Source organism: Vulpes lagopus, chromosome 2 (assembly GCF_018345385.1).
Source record: "Vulpes lagopus strain Blue_001 chromosome 2, ASM1834538v1, whole genome shotgun sequence".
In the NCBI taxonomy this organism is placed as follows: domain Eukaryota; kingdom Metazoa; phylum Chordata; class Mammalia; order Carnivora; family Canidae; genus Vulpes; species Vulpes lagopus.
Window position 1 is genome coordinate 28,464,488 of NC_054825.1, and position 23,702 is coordinate 28,488,189.

Sequence of the window (23,702 nt, forward strand, 5' to 3'; positions counted from 1 at the left end):
CTATTGCCCGGTATAAGGCTTGAATCATTTTCTAGGTTGTTTCTGAAGCCACGGTATTACATACAGCATAGCAATATTACAGGATTATCTGCTTTGAAATTCTCAACCATGCTTGGTTTTTAGCTAAAGCATCCTGAAAATTCATTCAGGGTGGCATGAAAAGTTTATTATGAAATTAATATTAATTTGAAATAGTTTCTTATGCTCAACTTAGGAAAACATCTGGATAAACTAATTTGCAAGATTAGATAACAGAGTCTTGTGGGTCAGGTGTTAATTATGAGATATAAGGGACGCCTGGCTGGCTTGGTCCGTAGAGCATGCAATTCTTGATCTCAGGGATATGAGTTCAAGCCCCACGTTGGGTGTAGAGCTTACTTAAGAGAAATTATGAGATATCAGCCTCTCGCAGAAACCTAAAGTAATAGCCATAACATCAGATCACAGAACAGCTCTGTAATGAAAGAGCCTGTAGACAAACCAAAAGTGTTAGCTTTTGGTTGGGTGCTTTATCCTTGATGCTATGAAAGTCAGCCAGAGGAGATAAAATAAACATAGAGTAGCTAAAATATATTATTTAATTTTTAGATTTTAGAGTTTACCTGAGAACCCAATCACCAAGACCTGGAGCAGCACAGCAGAGCAAATAGGGCATTGTGCTAGGGGTCTGAAGTCTGCACTTCTGATTTGTTCATTCACCACATAATCGTGAAGCACCTTTGTCTACCAGGCAGTATTCTGGGTGCTAGGGATACAGCTGTGAGCACAACAGACAAAGCCCTGACCGTGTGCAGTAGGATTGTAGTGGGGTGGAGGCAGATGTAAAAATGTGAATGGATCAGCTGTCACATGATCAGAATGCTATGGAGAACTTTAAAGAGGTATAAGTTGGAAGGAGTAAGTATGCGTGCAGGGGTTGGGGGATTTACTTTGCATGGATTGGTGAGAGAAGGCCTCTGCCAAGGTCACTTTTGATCTAGGACTGGAACGATTTGAAATGGCGAAGGTGGGGGGGATAGAGGGATGAGCAAGTTCCAGGCCCTGATGCTAGCATGTTTGGCATGTGTGAGGGCTTATAAGGTCATAGCAGCCAGGCAGCTCCAAAGCGGGTGAGGGAAAAGTGGGCAGCAGATGAGAGGCGGTGGGAGTGGGAAGGGGCACATCACTGGAGGCCATTGTAAGGATTTGGCCTTTACTCTGAGTGAGGGGGAGAAGTCATTAGAGGGTTTTGAACAGAATTGCTCATGATGACTTAAGTTTGACAGGATCACTCTGGCTGCTGGGTGAGAACAGAGGGGAACAGGGCAGAAAGTTGGGAAGACCTTCCCTGTGACCCTAAACTGTAACTCTTTTGGGGGCCTTAGTTTCCTTAACTGTAGAGTCACCAGGTCCCTTCTAGCTGTAGAATTTTTTTTTTTCCTTTAGGGATTTTATTTATTCATGAGAGACACAGAGAGGCAGAGACACGGGCAGGGGGAGAAGCAGGCTCCCTGTGGGGAGCTGGATGCGACCCCAGGATCAGGACCTGAGCCAAAGGCAGATGCTCACCCTCTGAGTCACCAGGTGCCCCTAGCTCTAGAATTTTAAGATTCTAAGGAGTGTGGAATATTTCTACGGGGAGACCAGGGGATTGCATATGAAGAGGTTCCAAAAGTGAAGAGCTTCAGATGACCTTGAAAACTTGACTCCTACTCGCCTCTAGCTGAATCACTCCAAATCAAGAGGTAATCGGGTCTTTTCAGTTAGGTTGTCAGGTCATGGGAACAAAAACATTGTTTCGTGAATATTCTCTGCTGATCCCTTTAGTACTCTGCTGATCCCTGAATTTTCTCTTCCTGCTTGAAAAAGGATGAAGAGCTGTTACTCATCAACAGAGCTGGCAACCAAAGTAGCTTTTGTTGTTAGGAAAGTTGGAAACTTTGGGGAAGGAAGCAATTCTAATTTTGTATTTATCATGGATCATTTGAATTCTTTTTTAATGTGGAAGGAATCTGCAAGATTTGTTTTTAATTCCCTTATCCTCTGTCCATTCGCCTTATGTCCCATAGGTACTCGTTGTAATGCATGTAATGTGTTTCTTTTTGTGTGTATAGGAACTTTTATATGTATTTTTAATTTAAAATACTGTATTTCATTTTGCTTCTTTTTTCTCTAAATACTGTTTTGAAGATCCATCCGTTTCCCTGTATACATCTAATTCTTTGTTTTTGACTGAATCATTATACTCCATACTATGTGCTCCAACCACAGTTTTTTTTTTATTTTTTTCTTCAAACCACAGTTTTATGTATCTGCTGTCCTTGTGATAGATATTCACATTGTCCCTACCCCCTAACATAAATATTGCTGCAGTAAGTAATTTCATACCTGTCCACTTATAAAGCTACATAGTATTTACTCAGAAGAGAATTTCTGGGTTATAGGCTGGCATATAATGAATTGATTAAATACCACCAGATCCCTCTCCACAATGGCTACCCCAGTCTCTCTTCCCCCAGAAGTGTTGGAGGGTTCCCATACCCTCACGTCCTACCAATGCTCAGCTTTATCTAGATCTACATCTTTTCTTTTTTTAAAAAAATATTTTTTTTGTTTGTTTATTCATGAGAGACCCAGAGAGAGGTAGACCTAGGCAGAGGGAGAAGCAGGCTGTCTGTGGGGAGCCTGATGCAGGACTCAGTCCTAGGACCCCCGGATCATGACCTGAGTCAAAAGCAGATGCTCAACCACTAAGCCACCTAGGTGGCCCTCTGCATCTTTTCTAATGTCATAAGTGCAAAGTGATTTCATTTTGTTTCTTTGCTTATTAATGATTTCAGACATCTGCATACAGCTTCTGTAAATTGCTTATGCATATCTTTGCCTATTTTCTATTGAAGTTGCTATCTGCATTGTTCACATTTAGACTCTGCAGATGTCTTCTCTTTAATCATCTGTTATTTTGTATTTGTTGTTTTTTTTTTTTTTTTAAAGAGATTTATTTATTTGAGAGAGAAAGTGTGTGTGTGGGCACCCATGCAGGAGAGAGGCAGAGAGAATCTCAAGCACACTCCCTGTTGAGCGCAGAGCGCAACCTGGGGTCGATCTCAGACCTCTGAAATCATGACCTGAGTGGAAATCAAGTCAGTCCCTTAACTGACTGAGCCACCCAGGCACCCCTCTTTGTTGTCCTTTGATCAAGAAACAGTCTTTTTTTTTTTTTTTTTAAGAAACATTCTTAATTTTGATGTAATCAAATAAATTCTTTGACATGTTTTAATACTTGTGGAGTCTTAAGAAGCTCCTTTCAATCCCTGGTCATAGCTATGTCTTTGATTTATCTAGAACCCACATTGTATGTGGTGTTAGACAGGGATCCATTCTTATTATTCTTCATTTAATGAGGCTAATTTTCCAATAATATCTCCAAAAACATCCATGGTTTCCTCCATTGAATTGTGGTACCCTCTCTCTCATGGTTTCCATGGATATACTGATCTGTCTCTGAGCCTGTGTTCTGTTCCATTAGTCTGTCAGTCACTGCTCCATGTTTTCTTGCAATGGTTTTGTAATATGTCCTCTTGACTGGCACAGCAAGTGCCTCATCTCTGTTCTTCATTTTTAAGTTTCATTAGCTATTTCTGGACCATTATTTTTCCATATAAAGTTTGGAATTAAGTTTCTAAATTCCTCGAAAATTATATTTTTAAAGAATTTTTATTTGGATTACAGTGAACTTATAAACTATTTGGGAGAGGCTTGACATCTTTTTGATATTAACTCATTTCCTCCAAGAGCATGTAATATGTCTCTCCATTTATTTCAGCTCTTTTTAAGAGAATTTTTGTTTTATTTGGAAATAATTTAAAACTAGTGAGAGAGTTCTAAGGTTAGTACAAAGAGCTCCTGTATATCTCTCATCTAGATTCACCAAATGTTAGCATTTTGCCATATTTGCCTTATTACTCCCTCTCTGCATTTCTCTGCATGTTTTTTTTTTTCTGATGCATTTGAGTTAGTTGCAAATATCATGCCCTTTTATCCCTAAGTACTTCATCAGCTCATTTTTAAGTCTTTTATTAGAACTTTAAAGTTTTCTCCATAAAGGTTTAAGAATATATTTAAACTGATTTCTGAATATTTCATAGTTTTGTTGCTATTATGGATCATGTCTGTATTTTTTAGTTGACCATTGTTTAAGAAAAATAGTGTTGATTATTGTATGCTGATCTTGTATTTAACAGCCCTTCTTCCCCATCTTACTCAAATCATTGATTTCTGGGTTTTTTCCCCCTATTAATCACATTCTTTGAAAATATTGATAGTTTTGTTGCTTCTTTCCCATCCTTATACTTCTTACTCTTTTATCTTTCCTTATATCGTTGGCCAGAACTTCCAGGTCTATGTCAGCGCAGTTGCTATGCTAGTAGGCTTCTTTGTCTTGCTTTCAGTCTTAAAGAGAATGAGTCTAATGTTTTCCCATTTCATATACTGTTTGTTTTAGGTCTTTTTTTTTTTTTTTTAAGATTTTTACTTATTTATTCATGAGAGACACGCAGAGAAATAGGCAGAGGGAGAAGCAGGCTCCATGCAGGAAGCCCGATGTGGGACTTGATCTTGGGACTCCAGGATCACGCCCTGGGGTGAAGGCAGGTGCTCAGCCATTGAGCCACTCAGGCGTCCCTTGTTTTAGGTTTTAGATGTACCTTTGTTAGGTTAGGGTGTTCTCTTCTATTCCTAGTTTGTTGCGAATTTTCACCATAGATAGTAAGCCTTATCAGATACTTTTTCAGGATTTGTCTCCAAAGAAGCAACATGGCAGCAGGAAGGGTGCATACCCAAATCCTAAGCCTATGCTAAGGTTAAGTTTTAAGCAAAAGATTAGTAAGAGTCTTCGATGCTTTCGGACCTTGCTTATGTAAATTTATAGTAAACGTTTCATGATTCCAGTATAAGCTGATTTCACCATTAGATCAGCTCTTTTCTCCTGCTGTTAAGAGTCAGAATTTAAATAGCTGGTGTGAAAAATGAATGAGAGCCATATTCAGCATCACAACTGGGGTCGTCAGCATGATTGTAAATATAAGATATGTAAAATTATAGTTTGCTTACTCTGTGGATCAGTCTGTACTCCAGGTATAAATCTTATCCAAGTAGATCTCACAAAATATTGAGATACTTCAGCAGGTAGCTCTTTAGCAACTATAGCTGCTTTGGTGTTGAGCAACTGATTCTCATTGCCATCTCTTTTGGTATATGATTTTTTAAACTATTTTTTACTAATTATTAAAATTATACATCTTCATTGTAGAAACCTTGCAAAAATATAGAAAGGCAGTTTTTTAATCTTGAATGTTAGCACCAGCCTATAAAAATGTTGATTATTTCTCTCTTTTTATTGGTTGGGGGGGGGGGGGACACGCTCATGGAGGAGGAGAATGCACTTGGGGTATGTATAATTGTATCCCCCTTCCTCTTTCAGGGTTAGGCCATCAACTCTGTTCTTCTTGCTTGATTGATCCTTTGAAAAAAGGCAAAGAGATGAATAACTTATAGGCATAGGGTAAATGCAGGCTGATTACTCAGAAATTGTGAACAGGCTATGTCTGTGGGAGCCACTGCGCACAGACAGCCCAGCCTCCCAGAAAATGGGACAGTTGTAACCCAAATGCTACTAGACCAAAGACTAGCTTGGTGCAGGAAAAGGGGAGGAAAAGTCTATCCGAGATCACTTTGATTTGGTTCATTTAGTACTTTCCTTTTTTTTTTTTTTTTTTAATGATTTTATTTATTCATGAGAGAAAGAGAGAGAGAGAGAGGGAGAGGGAGAAGCAGGCTCCACACAGGGGGCCTGACACGGGACTTGATCCCAGGTCTCCAGGATCACGCCCTGGGCTGAAGGCAGCGCTAAACTGCTGAGCCACTGGGATGCCCAGTACTTTCCTTTTTGAGGTCGCTTTCAGAAAAGAAAAGTATGGAGAAAATAATTGTTTATTTTCTTTTGACTCTGAAATAAACCTAAAACCATTTTCTTGTTTCCCTCTTCACTGGCTAGTGTGGTAAGTGGTGAGGGAGTGGTAATAAATAGCAGGAAATGAGAATTCCTAGGTTAACATTCCTCCCAGCTGGTAGATTGGGCATCTGACTGCCCTCCCCTTCTCATTCCCTATCCTTTCGCCCTGCTTTTTTTTTTTTTTTGTCTTAACACTGTCACTTCTTAAAATGCTGTTGTTTACCTTCCCCATCCCTCAAGGAGAAAGTTCTTCAGTGGCAGGAATCTTTGTTTTGTTCACTGATAAATCCCAAGCAGGTGCCTGGCACATAGTGTGTGCTCAACAAATGGAAGCCATAAAATGAATCAATTGTAAAGAGTAGCTCTGTGGTACAGAGCAAGAAATCTCAGGGAGGGGTGAAGAAAGAAAGTTCTCTTGGCCTCCTTTAAATGTATGGGTTCAGTCATTTAGTAGAATCCTCATTTCCTCCTTGACCTTGTATGCTTCACCATCAACCCAACCACAGAGCTAATTTCTCCTCAGCTGTGTGAGCAGCTCCTGTGGAGTCTATGGTTCCTGAAAGTGGAGCATGAGTGTCTGTGTTGCTGACAAGCACATGGTGGGGTAGGGCCCCAGAGAGAATAATCACTGCTGACATTCTAGCCATGGGTTCTGGGCCCAGCACACACACTCTGCATTGTTTTCATGAGGTGATTCTCTTAGGATAAATGATCTGCCCCATCAGCAGAAAAAGTTGCAGTGGATGTGTCGGGTTGTGCTGAACTCCCCAGCCTCACGTCCCGTGTCCTCCCACTTTCTAGTCTATTCTTTCCTCCCATACCCAGTAATGTAGAAACCTTTTGGTGTTTCTCTCATTTCTGGATCCAGTTCAGGATTGTCATGAACAGTCATGGTGCGTATGCCTGGTTACTTTATTATAATGCAAGGCCTCAAATCATATTAACAGCACAATATAGGGTGATTAAAAAGAAAAAAAAGTTCCCGTAAATACACCAAAATGCTGCCCTGGAGGCCAATGCCACAGACCCAGTTTCTCTTGTACAGACTATTTTCTGACTCCTTATCCTGAGATACTGCTTTCATTTATGACTACTGTTCAACACTCCTGACACACCACTGCCCCCAACAAACCTTAGACTCTGCTGCCTGGCCCTCTATTGTGTTCCAAATCTACCTATACATATTAATTTGCTTTTAGATTCCCACATTCTGCTCTCCTCAGACATTCGTCAGATGTCCTTTCCTACAATAGTAATGATAGCAGTAACTATATTGTTAGCCATTTCATCTTTCATTTTTTATAAAGATTTTATTTATGAGAGAGGCAGAGACATAGGCAGAGGGAAAAGCAGGCTCCCTAAGGGGAGCCCGATGTGGGACTTGATCCCAGGATCATGACCTGAGCCAAAGGCAGACACTCAACCACTGAGCCACCCAGGCATCCCTCATATTTCAATTTACTGAGTTTCACTAATGGTCTAAATTCAAGTAAAAGGAATATAAAATAACAGCAACAATACTAGTGTAGAATGGCAGCTGATATTTTAGCTAGTCACCATACTAATGTATTCTCATTTAACCTTCAGAATATGATTTTATAAGGAAGGTGCCAGTGTAATCCTCATCTTACATATGGAGAAATTAAGGTACAAATTGGTTGAGAGGGGTGTCTGGCTGGTCAGTTGGTAAAGTGCACAACTCTTAATCTCAGGGTCATGAGTTCAAGCCCCACATTGGGTGTGGAGCCCACTTTAAAAAATGGGTGAGAAACTCGCCTGGAAATTATACTGCTGTTAAGTGGTAGAACTAGAGTTCAGACCCACATCAGTCTGTTTCCAAAGCCCATGCTCTTAACCAGCATGATGTACAGAGTAGGCCTCAGATAAGCAGGTAACTGATGACAAGGAGTGACAGAGTCACAGGGTCATTGAGGATTGGCCTTTCCTCAGGTATGCCACATTACTCAAGGGGGCTCTGCATTGTGGAGAGCATGGGAGGATTTTGCCTGGAGCCGAAACCATTTGGTGGGGGGGGGGGGGGGGGCTCTCTTCTCCAGATCCTGCATTGACTGCTGCATATGGACAGAGACAGTAACACCTCAGAAAAGGATGGGCTCTGGAACTATCCATCCACATAGTTTGACTTTTCAACCTTTCTCCTAATGAAGTACTTAAAATTTGCAAAAATGAATAAACATCTGTGTATCCAACACTCAAGTTATGTAAAACTGAGCTGGTTTCTGTATTCCACCTTCCTATGTGTTTTTGTAGACCCTCTGGTTCTAATGACTTAAAAAGAATTCCTTTTTTACTTACCTATGACACAATACTGTTATTGTCACCTAAAAGAAGTAGTAATTCCTAAATAAAGAAGCTAGTCAAAAATTCCCCATTTGTCTCAATTTTTTAAACAATTGATTTGTTTGGATCAGGACCCAAGAAATAGGCACACACTGCATTAAATTGTTTTAAGTGGTCTTTAAATGATAAGTCCTCCTTTTTCATTTTCATGTTACAATTTATCTTCTTGAAGAAATTTATCTTCTAGTTTCCCACATTTGGGATTTTTTTTTTTTAAGGATTTGTTTATTTGAGAGAAAGAGTCTTTATTTTTTTTAAGATTTTATTTATTTATTCATGAGAGACAGAGAGGCAGAGGGAGAAGGGGAAGCAGGCTCCTCTTGGAGCAGGAGCCTGATGTCGGACTTGATCCAAGGTCTCTGGGATCCTGACCTGAGCCACTTAGCCACTGAGGTGCCCAGAAAGAGAGACTCTTAAGCAGACTCCATGCTAAGCATAGAGCCCTACATGGGCCTTGATGTCAGGACTCTGAGATCCTGACCTGAGCCAAAACTAAGTCAGATGCATAATTGACTCCACCACCCAGGTGCCCTACATTCTGGATTTGTAAAATGGGTTTTGACTTAACTTCACTGACCAACTGTTGTGAGTTAAGTTGCCCTTCTAATCCATCAGTCACTATAGGAGGTTCCAAGTTCTTCAGCTTCCATAAATAGAAAGGATTCACTGGCCTGTACCTTGCCTGGTCTGGCCGAGACGTAATTTCTGAGGAGTCTTCCAAAGCATCCCAGGTGACACTATCAACAGACTATCTGTATTTCAAAACATTTTGCCCCAGAAAGAATTCTATAACTTCTAATCGGCAAGGGCATTTCTGTCCCCTGGAGTTAGTGGGGGGAGCAGAGAAGGGAGTGAGTAGTCTGGTTTTCTTCTTTTAGACAGTGTTTGTTGCTTTAAGGATTTCTGGGGCTCGGTGCCAGAACCTCCTTGGGATATTATTGTCTTACAGTTTAGATCTGCTTATCAGGAAACAGAATCCCTGAAGGGTCAGGTAAGAGGAGAATGAGTTTACATTAAAACCAGACTTTTGTTCATGGCTGTTGGGGTCTGGTATTCTCGAGCGGCTAGCTGGACTGTGGAGCATAGTGCTCATATATATGTTTTTCAAACCATAGTTTTCATTACTCGTTCTTTTTGCCGCTGCTGTCTAGATGTTATTCCATAATTATGATAGCTGGGACCTCTGTAGATGTGAGGAAGTCCAGTTTTGTCTTATTTTTCTTATAGTCTTGTTGCCTGGACCCGCTAGTCAGCTGGGATCGTTCTGCAGGGTAGTGAGTCAATATTAAAGTGAAGAATGAAAATTAAATGAAAACAGTGAAAATCATTGAAGTATGAAGTGATATGTGGATTTATGTATTCAGTGACTTGGAGAATATAAGAATACAGTATCTCAATATGAATATTTTCATCTAGTTTTAAAGCCAAATGGTTAATCAAGGCTAAAAAATATCTTAGCATAGAATGAGAAAGATGTGATGAATTTATTTGAAATATTTTAAATAATTTTATTATAAAACTACTTATTTTAAGTAAGAGGTTTGCTTTCAGGCATTGATAACAATAAAGGAATGAAATTTCTGTGTTGACTTTTACCAGTATGTTCAGACTTGATTCTTATAATCTGTAGGTATGAGTCAGGCTTGGTCTGTGTTCTTTGCTGGTAACTCTGAGCACTAACAAAGTAAAATATATTTATTCCCAAAGTGTTAGTGATTTGATAATGCCCTGATTGTTGTTTTTTTGGAGGGATCAATTAGCAATAAAAATAAGCACTTCACATTCACATCTGATCGTAGATAGCAACAACACCCACATGAGCTGATGTGTTTGAAAAGCAGGCTGTAGATTATTAGATCGTAACAATGCGTATTATAAATCTGTAGTGCCTTGCAGAGTGCTGCCAGCATTTTAGTGAGGCTTGAGTGCAGGGTGTATGGTAGGTGGAGAGTGTCTGGAAATGAGGCTGAACTTGTGAGAACAGGGACCTGGTCACCATGAGCTTTGTACAATGTGCAGAGGGGTTTTAGATACTTCTGCATGTGCTGGCTGGGAACCCCTTGTGGAACTTCAAGCAGCAGAGAATGACGGGATTTCGTATTTAAAAAGATAATCCTAGTTGCAGTGTGGAAAACAGAACAGAAGGCAAGGAGCCTGGTGGATAACCACATAGGAAGATGTTGCAGTAGTCCCAAAGGAAAAGTGCCAAGGGTCTAAAGTAGGGCAACAGTGATCTCAAATTTGTACATTCCAAGCCCGAAAAAACAATTTTTAGAAAGTTGATGCATTTGAAGGATTTAACAGTGTCAATGATTTCTCTAGAAGTTCAGGTTTTTTTTTTTTTTTTCCAAAAAGTAAATAAATTAATTTTATATCCCTCTTCTATCCCTGGAAGGCATTTGGCAAAGCTTTTCTTGGACTCATAAGCAGGGATCTCGTTTGTGAACTGCTGCCAAATACTTGTGGGTCTGTTGTGAATACACAGCTCCAGCTCATTTAGAGCTTAGAGTAGAGAGGGTGTCAATTGCTTTGTCCTTGTGACCAGTAACCACAGAATCACATTGCTCCCCCTTCCTCTCAAGAAGACTGTAGCAATTTTGGGCAGTGAACCCCACCCAGAAGTTGCTGCCTTATCTGTATTTTTTATGTTACAATTGGTTTGGGTGATAATGATAGTTCTCTTCCTCCTCCATCATCATCATCATCATCATCATTCTCATAGCTGACATTTATGAAATCTAGGAGTGCTAGATTTCCTATTTGCTAGGAAGTATATTAAACGTTTTATCTTCATGATCAAACTTAATCCTCCTAACACCCTGTAAATTACTATTACTATCTTCAGTTTATAGATGAGGGAACTAAGGCTGAGAGGTATAAGTAACTTGTCCCATGTCATGTAGCTTGACAGGTGGTGGAGCCAGAAATGGAACCTAGTTCTTTTTTTTTTTTTTTTTAAGATTTTATTTATTTTTTTCATTCATGAGAGAGACACAGAGAGAGGGAGAGACACAGAGGGAAAAGCAGGCTCCCAAGGGGAGCCTGATGCGAGACTCGATCCCAGGACCCCAGGATCACACCCTGAGTCAAAGGCACTAAGCCACCCAGGTGCCCCTAATTTCTCTTCTGAAATTTGCTCTTTATTGTAGGTCTGCTTAGTAATGTCTATGTAATCAAACACTGTTTACTTACTTTTTATCTGCAGCTCATAACAGGTATAAAACACAAGTATAGAACGTTTTTAAAACATGTAGCACTGGGGCAGTGCCTGGGTGGCACGGTCCATTAAGTCTTTGGCTCTTGGTTTCAGTTCAGGGCGAGATCGCAGTCATGAGATTGAGCCCCATGGAGGGTTCCTCACTTAGCACGGAGTCTGCTTAAGACTCTCCTTCTCTTGTTGCCCCTCCCCACTCAAATAAATAAATCAGTCTTAGAAAAAAAAAATGAAGCACAGGACAAACCATGGGGAAGGTGGTGCATGGCTAGAATAGGGAAGCTATTTAAATTTCTAGTTTTTTTTCAAGGTAGACTATTCATGTATGCCTTCACTGTTTTGCCTCAGTAGAGCAATTACTGAAATAGGAAAGACACACAATTTAAAAATTGAGGTATAACTCATAAACCATAAAATTCACCCTCAAAGTGTACAGTTGAGGGGGGTTTTTCAAACGTATTCACAAAATTGCACAACCATAGCCACTATCTAATCCCAGAACATTTGCTTCACCTTAAAAAGAAACCCTGTGCTCATTAGCAGTCATTCCCTAATTCTTCCTGCTGAGACCCTCATTTTCAAACCTGTTGAATACCAAAACAAATCCCAAGGTATGAAAAAAATTCTGACATTATCCACATTCTCTTTAACTTAGATAATAATAACAGCAGCCAACACCTGTATACTGCTTAGTATGTGTACAGTACTATTCTAAGTGCCTTATGTATATTTATTTCAATTTCACTGTGATCGTATGAGGCAGGTTCTGTTGTTAAACCCATCTTACAGATGAGGAAATTAAGTCACAGAGAAGTTAAGTAACTCGCCTCAAGTCGTAATTCTAATAAGGGATGGAGCTAGGATATAAATCTGGGCAGTCTGGCTTTGTAGTCTGTACTCTTAATTATTACATGTGTTTTAAGCTGATCATATTTATATTTGAAGATGATATGAAGACCTGGAAAACATGCTAAATGAAAGACACCAGTCCAAAAGATCACATACTGTATGATTCCACTTACATGAATGTCCAGAATAGGCATATCTATACAGAGTATTTATAGAATAGTAATTTACAGAAAGTCAGTTACTGGTCGCCTAGGGCTGGAAGTGGGGTGGGGTGGGTGGGAGGCTGGGGGATGGGTGGCAGGACAGGGAATAACTGCTAATGGGTATGGAATTTCTTTTTTAGATAGTGAAAATGTTCTAAAATTGATAGTGGGGAAAGTTGAACAACTGTGGGAATATATTAAAATACATTGAATTGTACACTTTAGATAAATTGTGTAGTATGTGAATTACAACTTAATAAACCTGTTTTTAGAAATGATATGAACAGAACCAATCAGAATGATTTTTCTTAGAATAACTTTGTCTTCAAATAAAAAAAAATTACGCTCCCCCACCCTTCTTCCCCCCTTTTATTTGGGGGTACTTAATCACTGTAGCTGACTTTGATTCTAAGGATCTGCTTGCCTACTCAAACATTTCAGATGCTTCCAAGTGCCTAAAAAATCAAAGCCCAACCCTCCCTAACCTGGAAGTGAGGCCTATGAGACTCCATATGGCTCTGTGGGAAAGAATAGCATGATCATTGGGAATATCACTATATATTTTGATATATAACTTAAAGCAATTCAATGTATTCATTCATTCTGCACATATTTATGGAGGGCCTGCTATATACCAGGCAGTGCTCTAGGTGCTTGATATATGTCAGTGAGTAAAACAGACAAAAATATTCTTTGCACTATAGAGTATATAAGAGATAAGGCCTAATCCTATAGGCCTTCATAGAAGTACTATTTGAGTTGGATCTTAAAAGGTAATAGGAATTTATCCAGATGATAAGAGTTATGTGTGTTTGATGGAAGAGTGAGGTGCCCAGCTGGTCCAGTCAAAACATAGAGCATCTATATTGTATCCTTTTTAAAAATGTTTAGTTTTGACTGTGCAGCAAAAAACTTTAAAACGTCAATGGTTTACCCCAACAACCATTTACTTTCATCTTCTTGTGTCTGAAGTCTGGCTGCAGTTTGGCTGATATAGGCTGGGCTAGGTAGGTCTCAATAAGCTTTCATTTGAGTTCAAGTCTCTTTCCCTTTGTCTTCATTCTGGGGCCCTGACTGAAGGGGCAGCAGCTTCCCAGGGCATGGTCTTCTCATGGTGGGTTATTAGAGCATAAGGGGACAGTTCAAATCATAAAATATGGTTTAAAACTTCTGCTCATTTCCTTTCCACTGACACTCCATTTGTCAAAGCAAGTCACACGGCCAAGTCCAACAAATGTGACAGGGAACTATATGCTCCGCCCACAGTGGGAGGCACTGCACACAGCAAAGGGTAAGGATCCACAATTCTATTATAAAGAAAGTGATAAATTTTGAATAGCAATTTGATCTACAAGAGTATATATTATAAACACAAGAAATAGCTGAACAAGGCATGAACATAGAGGTGAATAGACATGGGTATAAAAATGACTGAAAGTTGTAAAGGTATGTCAAAGATGTTAGAGGATTGGAACAGATTGTGGATTATAGTGCTCCACGGATTCACTAATTCTTGTTTTGGTTCTGTGTTGGTGGTATCAGTTTTACTTCACAGCACTGTGATGTAAAGACATTAAATATTTCTTTCTTTATCTTGGTCATATTTTGTCTATTTTAAGTTCCCTCCTGCCTGGCTGTTGGAAAATTTAATTTTAGGCATCATTGGAGCCCTTCTTTCCCTGCACCCAGCAGTATCAGATTCCTGGATCCACATGGTAGAAAACTAGAGAAGGAGCTGTGCCTTTAGGCTATAGTGGTTGCCTCCCAATATGATGGGAAAACCTACTATTCACATATACAACATTCAGAGAGTTTAAAATTCAGAGTTAGAAAAAGATATTCCAATCTATGAACTGGAGAAGTTTAATACAAAACATTTGCAAATACAAAATGCCATGAAATCCTTCTCTCTTTGATGGAAAAACCAGTGTCAGACTTATATTCTCATGTAAACAACTATAAAACTGGGAACAACATGAGGCAGCTGTTTTCAGGCATTAAACAATAGGCAGCACAGATCTGTGAGCCTTGAAAGGAAACACCATGTAACCATATATGCACCCTGGCTTTTGCCTGGGGATATTTTCCCAACTATAGCCTTGAGAACTGGACCTCAAATGAGAATAGTGGTCTCACTGAATAGAGGAGGAAGAGATCAGAGTTTGGGGCTACTAAGAAGGCTGATTCATAGGACAAGATACAGGAGGAGAGGAAGCACCATATGGGTATAGGGGACAGGAATCTGCACGGGGATTTCCCTCAGTTTCTTTTCCATGGGCCAGGCTGGGTATGCATAGGACAAGACTCTGTGAGCCCTGACGCAGAGTGGTTGCTGTGTGGCTGAGAGGTGACCAAAGACTCCTGAGGGGGTTCAGTGCTCAGAAATGTTGGAGTTCTAGTCCAGCCAGAGTGAGAGACCTTGATGAGCACTGAAGGCATTTGGGACCCCAGATGGGACAACTTTAGGAGTGGGAACAACATTCTAGAGTAAAGGATGCATCTTAAGACTAGGGACAAAACCAAAATGGACCCACCCAATGTGGCATAAAACCAAACCCAACAGAATCAAAAGGATCTTACAGTAGTTTAACTGCTTCTCAAACCAAAATCCAACACCCATTAAAGGAAAACAACATAATCTAGGCTTTGTACATTTCATTCACAATATTTAGTACACGATAAAAATTACTAAGATACAAAGAAGTAAAATATGACAAACAAAAGTGTGACCCATACTATAGAGAAAAAGATGTATGATGGCCCAGATAATGGATTTAGCACACAAGGAATTTAAAGCAGCTGATGCAAATGTATTCAGATATTTAAAAGAAGAGATGGACATAATGAATAGATGGGGAACATTAGCAGAGAAATGGAACTATTAAAAAGAGCCAAATGGAAATTCTAGGACTGAAAACTACAAAGCTAAACTAAAGATTAACTGGTTGGACTTATGGGGTGCCTGGGTAGCTCAGCGGTTGATTGTCTGCCTTTGGCTCAGAGTGTGATCCCTGGCCTGGGCTCGAGTCCCGCATTGGGCTCCCCTCAAGGAGCCTGCTTCTCCCTCTGCCTATGTCTCTGCCTCTCTCTGTGTCTCTCATGAATAAATAAAATCTTAAAAAAAAAAAAAAAACCGGATGGACTTATGAGAACAGGAGAGACATACAAAAGAAAGAAGCCAATGAGCTGGAAGGCAGATAAATTGAAGTTCCTCAAACTGAAAAATCAAGAGCAAAAAGATTGAGGACAGGGGATAACAAAGCCATAGTGACTATGAGACAATATCAAGTAGTTTAACATATGTCTAATTGGAGTCCCATAAAGATAGGAGGAAAGCAAGAAATAATATTTGAAGAAGAAATCAAAATCTCCCCAAATTTAGTGACAAACATCCAACCTGCAATCCAAAAAACTCATTGAAACTCCTACAGTAAATATGCAGAGAACTATATTTGAGCCCACTGTACTCACCTGCTGAAAACCAAATTTTCAGTAGCCAGAGAAAAAAGATATGTAGAGAATGAAATGAGAGTGAAAAATGAGAGAGAAATAAAAATATTTTCAGATAGGGGTGCCTGGATGGTGCAGTCAGTTGGTCATCTGACTCTTGGTTTTGGCTCAGGTCATGATTTCAGGATCATTAGATTAGCCCCGAGTCAGGCTCCCCACTTAGCTTCAAGTCTACTTGGGGTTCTCTCCCTCTGCCCCTCCCCCCACTCATGTGCAAAATAAAGCTTTAAAAAATATTTTTAGATAAAAGCTGAGAGGAATTTTTTGCCAACAGACTTAGTACTGTAAGAAATGCTGAAGAATGTTCTTTAGGCTGAAGGGAAATGATAACAGAAGGAAACTCAGATCTGTAGAAAGGAATAAAGAGCATTAGAAATGGTAATTATTTAGGCAAATGTGAAAGACTTTTCTTTCTTAATTTATTTAAAGAACAACTGTTTATAACAAAAATGACATTGTATTATGGGGTGTATAATATATTTTATCAGTTATTTATTGCTGTATAACAGATTATCTCCAAAGTTAATGGCTTAAACCAATAAATATTATCTTACAGTTTGTGTTGGTTGGGAATTAAAAGTAGGTTAACTGAGTAGTTCTGGCTCAGAGTCTGTCATGAGTTGCCATCAGAATGTTGTCTGGGGCTGCATTCATCTGAAGTCTTGACTAGGCTCTATGATCTCCTAAGAGCTTACTCACATGACTGTTGACAGGAGGCCTCATTTTCACCATGTGGGGCTCTCTGTAAGGCTGCCTGAGTGTCCTCACAACCTAGTCTTGGATATCACACTATCACTACCACCACATTCTGTAGTTTATTATTTTTTTTAAAGATTTTATTTATTCATGAGAGACACACACACACACACACACACAGAGAGAGAGAGAGAGAGAGAGAGAGAGGCAGAGATACAGGCAGAGGGAGAAGCAGGCTCCATGCAGGGAGCCCGACGTGGGACTTGATCCAGGGTCTCCAGGATCACACCCTGGGCCGAAGGCGGCACTAAACCACTGAGCCACTGGGGCTGCCCCACATTCTGTAGTTTAGAAATGAGTCACTAGTAAAGCCCTCAATCAAGAGGAGGGGAATTAGGCTCCTCTCTTTGAAGGGAGCAGTATCTAAAAATTTGTAGGCATACTTTAAGGCTACCACAAATACATAGAGGAAGTATATATGGCAAAAGTAACACAAAGGACAGCATGGGATGGTAAATGAAACTAGACTGTCATATAGTTAATACATTGTATGTAAAGTGGTATAATATGAATTCTAAGTAAATGCATATTGTAATACCTAGAATAACCATTGAGAAATCCAGAGGTATAGCTAAGAAGCCAGTAGAGGAAGTGAAATGGAATACTAAAAACTATTTGACTAGCTTGAAATAAGGCAAGAAAGAAGGAACAAATGGGACAGGTAGGAAACAAATGCCTTATCAATAACATTAAATGTAAATGGTCTAAATATTTTAATTTAAAAGTATAAATGATCAGATTTAACAATTAGCTGTTTAAAGGAGAAGCATTTTATTTTTATTTTTAAAGGAATGTTTTCTTAGAAAAGAGGATTTTCATATAAATTGAGAATTTGTTGAAGACGTCGGTTTATCATTTTGTCAGAACATATCAAAGCATATTTCCTTATGAGAAAAATCAAATTAAGATTACTTTTATTAGCTGTACAATTTTCTATCAAGTGAAAAAATGACTCAACCATTCTCTTATTTTGGATACAAACGTTGGATCAGATCTCTGAAGGCTCTTCCAAGTTCTGACTATACAGATTCTGAAAAATTCATCCACCTGCTCAGTTGCCTTAAAATCCTCTCACCTCTGTGCTCCTCTCACTCTCAAGCTAAAGAAGCTGCTATAGGATGATCCACATTCAAATGCTCTGTTTGACCTCAAACCAGACCTTAGTTCTGGCATCTAACCTCTCACATATACTCAGCTAAGCCTCAATTATTATTTTTATTTTTTAAAGGATTGTATTTATTTATTCATGAGAGACAGAGAGAGAGAGGCAGAGACATAGGCAGAGGGAGAAGCATGCTCCGTGCAGGAAGCCTGATGTGAGACTTGATCCTGGGACTCCGGGATCATGCCCTGAGCCAAAGGCAGATGCTCAACTGCTGAGCCACCCAGGCATCTCTAAAAGAGAGGCATTTTAGAAATAAGTCAGAGAAAGACAAATACTGTGTGAACTCATTTATATGTGGAATCTACAAAAAAGCCAGACTCATAGAAACAGAGTAGAATGATGGTTGTCTGGGCTAAGGGGTAGTACTAACGGATGGGTCAAAGAGAACAAACTTCCAGTTATAAAATGAATAAGTTCTGGGGATATAATATACTATACAGCATGGTGACTATAGTTAACACTGTATTATATACTTGAAAATTGCTAAAAGGGTCGATTTTAAGTTTTCACTGCAAAAAAAGATTCTAATGTGATGGATAATCTTAACTAATCTTATTATGGTAACCATTTTGCTATATATACATGTATCAAAGCATCACATTGTGTACCTTAAACTTACATAATGTCATATGTCAATTATATCTTCATTAAGGTGAAGGAAAAAAAGAGATGTACTTTAAATATAAAGGCATAGATATGGTGAAAGTAAATAGCAAAAGATAAACCATGTAAACACTAAGGGAAAAGCTGGCATTGCTAAATTAATGTCAGAGAAAGTAGGCTTCAAGGTAAGGAGGGACATATTGTTATGATAAAAGTCAGTTCATCAAAATGATTGAAAAATTCTGTATATGCTAATAACAGCTTCAAAATACATGAAGCAAAACAGAATTAAAAAGAAAAACAAGTTCCATTAAGAGTTGGGGGTTTAATACCCCTTTCTCAGTATTAACAGATCAAATAGAAAAAGTCAACAGGCTATGATCTGAATGCCAGCATCAACCACCTTAACATAACTGACATTTTATAGAACGCTATTCTAAACAACTGCAGGAATGCACGTAACACTCACTAAGAGAGACTGTATGTGGAGCCATAAAACACCTCAATGAGTTTAAAATCATACAAAGTACATTTTCTTGTTTTTTTTTTTTTTTTTTTTTAAGATTTTATTTATTTATCATGAGGCACACAGAGGCAGAGACAGGCAGAGGGAGAAGCAGGCTCCACACAGGGAGCTGGATATGGGACTTGATCCCTGGTCCCCAGGATCAGGCCCTGGGGCTGAAGGTGGCGCTAAACCGCGGAGCCACCCGGGCTGCCCCAAAGTACGTTTTCTGACCACAGAATTAAACTGGAAGTTAATAACAGAAAGATCTCCGGAAATATGAGTTATTTGGAAAGTAAACAGTGCACTTCCAAACATAGTTAAAAGAAGAAGTCATATGGGAAATTAAAAAATATTTTTGGTTGAATGGAAGTGAAAGCATCATATCAGAATCTATGGGAAGTAGCTAAAGCACTGTTTAGAGGGAAACTCAGAGCTTTAGATGCTTATATTAAAAAAGAGGAAGAATTTAAAATCTGTTGTCTAAGTTTTCACAGGAATGAGAAAAAGATGAACAAATTAAACCTACGGTTGAAGCAGGGAAGTAACAAAGATAATAGAAAAAGAAATCAGTGTAATAGAAAACAAACAATAGAGACATTTAACAATGCCAAAAATTTATTCTTTGAAAAGATCCACAAAATTGATAACTTCCTAGAAAGACTACGAAAAAAGGAGAGAAAACAAAAATTTCCAATATCATTACAGATTATACAGATATTAAAAGGTTGGTAAAGGAATATTATGAACAACTGTGTGCCAGCAAATTTGATAAGCTTGGATTAAATGGACACATTTCTTGAAAAACACAATTTACTAAAACTGAGACAAGAAATGGAAAATTTGAATAACCCTATATCTTGAAAAAGTATTGAATATTTGACTAAAAACCTTTTCTTGAAGTTCTGTAGGACCAGGTTATTTTACTGATGAATTCTATCAAATATTTAAGGTTAAAACAAAACCAGTCTAACATAGACTTTTTCAGAAAATAGAGGAGAAAGGAACACTTCGAGTTCTTCATGTGGCTAGCCTATCTCATATTCATAAATCTAACAAGGATATTTAAAGAAAAGAAGATTATAGTGGCAGCCGGTTAAGCATCTGCCTTTAGCTCAGGTCATGATCCCAGGGTTCTGGGATTGAGTCCTGCATTGGGCTTGACAGGGAGCCTGCTTCTTCCTCTCCCCTGCTTGTACTCTTGCTTGCTCGCTCTTTCTCTCTCTCTCTCAAATCTTAAAAAAAAAAAAAAAAAAAGAATAAGATTGCAGACTAACATCCCTTGGGAAAATAAGTGTAAAATCTTGAACAAAATAGTAGCAGGGGCACCTGGGTGGCTCAGTTGGTTAAGTGTCTACCTTTGGCTCAGGTCACGAACCTGGGGTCCTGGGATCAAGCCCCACATTGGGCTCCCTGCTTAGCAGAGAGTCTGCTTCTCTCTCTCCCTCTATCCCTCCCCCTGCTCCTTCTCTCTCTCTCTCAAAATCTTTAAAAAAACCAACCAAACAAAAAAACCCCCCAAGCCCCAAAACAGTAGCAAATTGAAATTTGTACCATATAAAAAGAATAATAGGAGAGGCTGGCTCAGTTGAAGGAGGTGTGACTCTTGAGCTTGGGGTCGTGAGTTTGAGCCCCAGGTTGGGTGTAGAGATTACAAAAAACAAACAAAAACAAAAACAAAAAAACCAAAAAACTTAAACATAAGCAAATAGGGTTTATTCCAGGACTACAAGAGTAATTTAACATTTGAAAATCAATATAATTTGCCACATTAACAAAGGAGAAAAAACTTGATTATCTCAGATTCAGAAAAAGCATTTGATAAAACTCATTTATTTATGATTTTTTTTTAAAAACAAACAAAACAGTATGCACAACTGAAGCAAGTCCTGAACTATGCCCTTCATTTCTTTTGGCAGGTATTACAATGATCAGAAATGCTAGCTGCCCAGAGGCCCAGCAAAAGACCCTGCACAATCTCTAGGACATAGTTAATTAACTGCCCTGTGATTGTGTGCCTTTTCTATTTTAGCATTCCAGCTTATATCAATTACCAGACACTATTATTAGCATCTGTAGCAGTTTTGTAATCTTGTTATGAAAATGTCATCTTTGTTTTCTATCATGGCAGTCTATAATATAAATCTCCCACCTGTTTTGTTTTGTTCTCCTTTTATCTTATCTCAGCCATTTTTTATAATATGTCACTCCCAGATTCAGGGTTTCCATATAGGTATATTATTTTCTTTACATATCCTACTTTTGCCCCCTCCTCTCCTGTCAGAGATCTTTTCACATGAGATGAACCTTTCCATTGTTGAATTTTAGGTTTGACCATCCTGATTTAGGACATTAAATCCTCCTCATTGACACTGTCTAAGGAATCAGGCATTCACTGTGTTTGCACTCTCTTGGCTTTACTCTCCAGTTCATCTTAAGTAGACACTACCAGAAGATTCCATATATACATTTTTCTTTCAAGTATAGTGGCTCTAGTATTTATAAATGGCAAGTATTTTTGTTATTTGTTTGTATAAAGCTTTCAGTCCCTGTTTTCCATTGTGGTGGTGCTCTTTAAAATGAGCTAAAGCACCCACCTTGATAATGGTCTCAGCTATTTTTAACTCTGGTTGGACAGTTTCTTTCCTATTTTTCTTCCTCAGAATCTTTTGTTTTTAGAATTCCTTTTCTGATTTTTCCTCCTAAAATACCAAGAATATTTTACAAGGTAGGCTGAGAAACTCCTCATGTCGTTTTAAATCTTTTTCTATAGCAAAAATCTAGCTTGTACTTGAAACAGATAAGGAAAAGAAACAAGATGCCTACCTTGCAGATCTATGTAACAGTTCCTCACAGTTTGGAACACTGGGTTAATACATTTTCTTGGCGTTCCCTGGAAACTGTCCTAAAATGTCCTGTTTCCACACGTTCGTGGTGTTCCTTGGTATCTGCGGCCTCACCCGAAAGTTTCATCTTCATCTGCACTTCTGCAACTGCTATCAGGTGTGTTATCTGGGCATTTATTACATACACAGCAGAGTGGAGCTGTGAATTTTAATGTATTGCTCAGTTGCTTAGCTCAGACATGTCTAACATATTTACTTATGAGTCAGTAAGTCTTATATTTCCACCCATAATTGAGATTCATGCACGGCTTAAGAAATGGGTACCTGAGAGAGCACTTAAGGAACTCTTAGATTGACCCATCTAAAAATATTTTTTAATGGAAATATCTTCAAACTTGGTAGGTCCTGAAGTATAACCTTGGGACCTTCCTCCACCAGTGCAATTTTATCAAAAGACAAAATTGATGTAGGATATATAAGCAGATTTTTTTTAAAGTCGCTGCTACTTTGTTTTAGATGAGAAGTGTTTGGTTTATTTTTTTTATTTTTATTTTTTTATTTTTTTAAGTGTTTGGTTTAAATCCTGAAGTGGACCAAAGGACTGATGGACTGGAAGCCTGATCTATATCCTATCCTTCTGCCAAGGTTGCTGTCTTCCAATTTGGGACCAATGTGAAACAAGCAAATGTGATGTAAATTGTAAGATAGTTTATGATAGCAGATTCTTTTTCTACCTTCATTACCCTGATCACCCTAAGTCAGAGCAGGCTCTTCATTTTTTCCTAAGAGTCCAACATTCCATGTAGCTGTCTAACCAAAGTATATGTCATGAGTCAGTGCTGTTGTCATCAGAAGAGCAGGAGGCAGAAGATTCTCTTGAGGGAGGACAGCATGGCCCAGACTGTGCTACTCAGCCTCATGGGGGATGCCATGATCAAGATGGGTTCTACTTTTTCCTCCTCGTCCATTGCTATTTCTCTGATAATCACCTGGCAGTGACTGTTGACCTTCTGTTCAAAGTGAACTCCAGTGACAGAAACCAGAAGAGGAAATGCTATTTTCCTAGCTTCTCTCATTTCCTTCCTGAAACAGATTTAAGCTTCATTTTCTGACACTTCTGATCCCTTCACACAAAGCAAAGATACTATTCTTTTTAGCCCTGTTTTGTCAGGAATGAGAGAACTGCACAATTGCTTTTTTTTTTTTTAAATTTTTTTTTTTTAATTTTTATTTATTTATGATAGTCACAGAGAGAGAGAGAGAGAGAGGCAGAGACACAGGGAGAGGGAGAAGCAGGCTCCATGTACCGGGAGCCCGATGTGGGACTCGATCCCGGGTCTCCAGGATCGCGCCCTGGGCCAAAGGCAGGCGCCAAACCCCTGCGCCACCCAGGGATCCCCTACAATTGCTTTTTAAAGTGAAATATTATTTATCATGGCTAGGACTTGAAATTTTATTTTTTTTTTTTTTTTTTTTTTTTTTTAAATTTTTATTTATCTATGATAGTCATACAGAGAGAGAGAGAGGCAGAGGCATAGGCAGAGGGAGAAGCAGGCTCCTTGCACCGGGAGCCCGATGTGGGATTCGATCCCGGGTCTCCAGGATCACGCCCTGGGCCAAAGGCAGGCGCCAAACCGCTGCGCCACCCAGGGATCCCGGACTTGAAATTTTAAAAATGGATTTCCATTCCCAAAAGGT

The 23,702-nt window shown here is 39.0% G+C and overlaps 1 protein-coding gene across 3 annotated transcripts in view; it reads left to right on the forward strand.

Moving 5' to 3' along the window:
- LOC121484112 (dynamin binding protein) overlaps nt 1-23,702 on the forward strand; it is a 106,577-nt gene that overhangs the window by 2,919 nt on the left and 79,956 nt on the right. The window contains exon 1 of one of the 3 annotated variants that reach the window (XM_041742878.1): nt 22,643-22,703. The exons of the other annotated variants lie outside the window; for them this stretch is intronic. The gene's annotated coding sequence lies outside the window, so the exon portion shown is untranslated. Of the gene's footprint in view, nt 1-22,642; nt 22,704-23,702 lie in introns of those variants that run through there. 3 annotated transcript variants of the gene reach the window in all.